The 2,803-nt window shown below is 41.2% G+C and overlaps 1 long non-coding RNA gene across 1 annotated transcript; it reads right to left on the bottom strand.

The window, feature by feature from the left end:
• Positions 1-649: 649 nt before the first annotated feature.
• On the bottom strand, positions 650-1,973 carry LOC127291889 (uncharacterized). The gene is made up of 2 exons (XR_007844806.2): positions 1,175-1,973; positions 650-1,091 (listed from the first exon to the last, which is right to left on the bottom strand). It is a non-coding gene; the product is annotated as an uncharacterized lncRNA (long non-coding RNA).
• Between the last annotated feature and the right edge of the window lie 830 nt (positions 1,974-2,803).

Consider the following 2,803-nt stretch of genomic DNA (forward strand, 5'->3'; position numbering starts at 1 on the left):
TATAAATATCCACAAACCATGCATAGCATCAAAAATTGCATTTGAAATAAAGAAATATGTACTAAAGCCCTGCAACACCACCATGCTCCCCTTTTTTTCATAAAGTTTGAGAAAATATATTTCAAAAAAATCTGAAACAAAAGCATCCATACATATAGATATTTTAAAGCATTTTGGAGAAAATTTTGTTCTATTGTAAGCTACAAAAAAATCTAATAAAAAAGTTTCTATCCCTATATACAGACACAAATTGGTTTTTCTGTAGCTCAAAATTCAACGCAATTTCTACCAAAACTTCGAACGAGTATCAAGGACATGTGTATGTATTTTTTGAATAAAAAATTTAATTATCAAAAAGTTCAAGGAAATTTTCCCATGCGTTGCTACGGTATTTTTTTTATTTGTATACATGTTCACACTATTTGTTGATTAAAAATAGTATATTCTCCGAATAGAACGTTGCATTGTAATTATCTTTGAAAGCTCAGAAAACACATTATGCAATTATATTGGTTTCCCAAGCTGATCTTGGATGTCGAATCCTGATTTTAGATTTGCGCAATTACTTTGAACTATATTCATTTGTAATCAGCCAGTAGCTGACCCCTACTGTTTTTTACAACATACACCGTGTTTATTCTATATCTCGTTGTTTGCTATGAAAATCCCTGATTCTGTATGCCAGGTAGCAATCAAAATTAGCTAATATCGTACATTTTAGTAGCATGAGTTCTAGTACAGAGGAGAAGATGTCACAGCTTTTGGATTTAACAAAATGTTAAACCGCTCATCTCTTCTCTTGTACATCAGGTATATGTTACGCTAGCTAAGTCCCTAAAAAGGTATATAATGGTGAGTTGGTGACGATCAACATGAGTTTCTTCCAGCGAGGTGATTACCAATTCCCATATGAGGTGTACGTTGTGTTTGATGCAGAGGCTACCTAAGTACTGTAACTTACTTTCTCTTCTACTATAAAAAGAAGATCTTTCCCTTCTAGCTAGCTATTTCAGTTTAGCGCCCTCCTTCACCTGGGCGATCTCACGAGCTGTCTTGTCTTGCTCTGACCACAACTCGTCCGTAAGAAGCACCTGCAATTCGATCATATCAGACTTTCACAGGCCAATTGATCGATGTAACATAATTTGGTTAGTAATATAGCAGATGCCCCCACCACGTTGAGAGAAATACGCGACTTGACTTGCAGCTGCAGGAACTTGACATAGCCGAACTGCTGAAGCTCTTGTCGAGCATGGTGACCATTGTGCCGTTTTGTGCCAGAGCCTGCAATGTTCGGAGAGGCTCACTAATCTTCGGTACTGTATCACGGTTCAATTCATGGGAATGGTAGATTCTGATCCGAGCAGTGAGGCAGTGACAGTATAAAGAAGAACAGTTTTGGTAGAGGCAGCCTGGGGAATTTTGGATCCAAGAAGAAGAAGAACATTGGATGTAGATTGTGAGCAAACAATTGATATAAACAAATAAATCTTTGACCCAACGCTCCATTCTTCACCCGAGAACACAAAATAACATCAAGTCCCAACTAAAAAAACAGATCCAGTCCTAAGCTCATCCCATCTGCCGGACAAGAAAAATCCCCAATAACGTAGCAGATCCAGGAGGCAGCCACAAGCCTCCAGCTGCATCTCTAGCAGCAGAAGTGAGGGGGATAAGATTCATGTAGATCAGGCATACGCCTGGAGATCAGGCGCCACCGCGTACCTCCTTTCTCGTCGACCTTTGGCCGGCGGCCGCGAGCAAGGGTTGGGTAGCCAGAGTAGAGTTGGTCGGGGTAGGGGCGACTCACCTCTTCCCTAGTGGTATAGAGATGGCATCATGAAGCCGAGGGAAGCAGAGCAGCGAAGGGAGGTCGGCCAGGTCCGACGGTAAGCAGGAGCACGGGGGCGGTGGACGCAGGAGGACGGAAGGCGAAGACGCGAGCGAGAGGATGCGCTCTGGGTCAACAGAAAGTAACGTTTCGTTGAGACATAGGCGGTGGCAGCACATGTAATTTCAACGATAATCAGGGGCATAAACAGACGGACGAACAAGAAGCCTTATTTTCTTTATTATTAGGTATAGACTAGCAAAAATGCCCGCGCGTTGCATCGGGAGAGACCAATACTCTGTTGCTCCTAAAATCATCCTCTCCATCCTATTGGATTATTATTTGTATGTAATATTTTTGATCATTAATGTGCTGCGAGGCTCGGATATTTGTACCGCCCGCGACCCTGTATCAGGACACCGGCGACCTTCCTCCGCAAGTTGCCATAGCTCGGGGCCTGACGACCTGCATAGGCTACGTGCATTGCGCATTTTTTATTTTACCTTTTGTACCGTTGGTCATTGTATGTTTGTGTGGACGTGCATCTCAGTTATGCAGAGGCGGGATGTAATGCTTATACCTTCTAAGTAATAATGCACCTTTTATTGAAAAAACAGGTGGACGGCAAATCTCACTCTATATTATACTTATTTTCTGTAACTATCAAATATATCTATCTCAAACACAAACATCTTTCTATCCAACCGAAGATTTCACATAATATAATAAATAGTCTCCACCCTAAATAATATAAAAGTTCATAATAATTTATGAACATTCCCGTATCTCACTCCTTCTCTCGCACAATCTCTCACACAATTTGTCACGGTTAGCCGCAGAAATTATAGTTGCAACTGAGCAATTAGCAACGGCAAAGCACACAACAAGAGAAGCATCTCCTCGCTCAATCTATTTGTCTATTTCTTGTTGCAACAACATCTCTTCCCAGAGAAAAGAAAAATCAGCTGATCG

The sequence above is a fragment of the Lolium perenne genome, chromosome 1, assembly GCF_019359855.2.
Source record: "Lolium perenne isolate Kyuss_39 chromosome 1, Kyuss_2.0, whole genome shotgun sequence".
Classification (NCBI taxonomy): domain Eukaryota; kingdom Viridiplantae; phylum Streptophyta; class Magnoliopsida; order Poales; family Poaceae; genus Lolium; species Lolium perenne.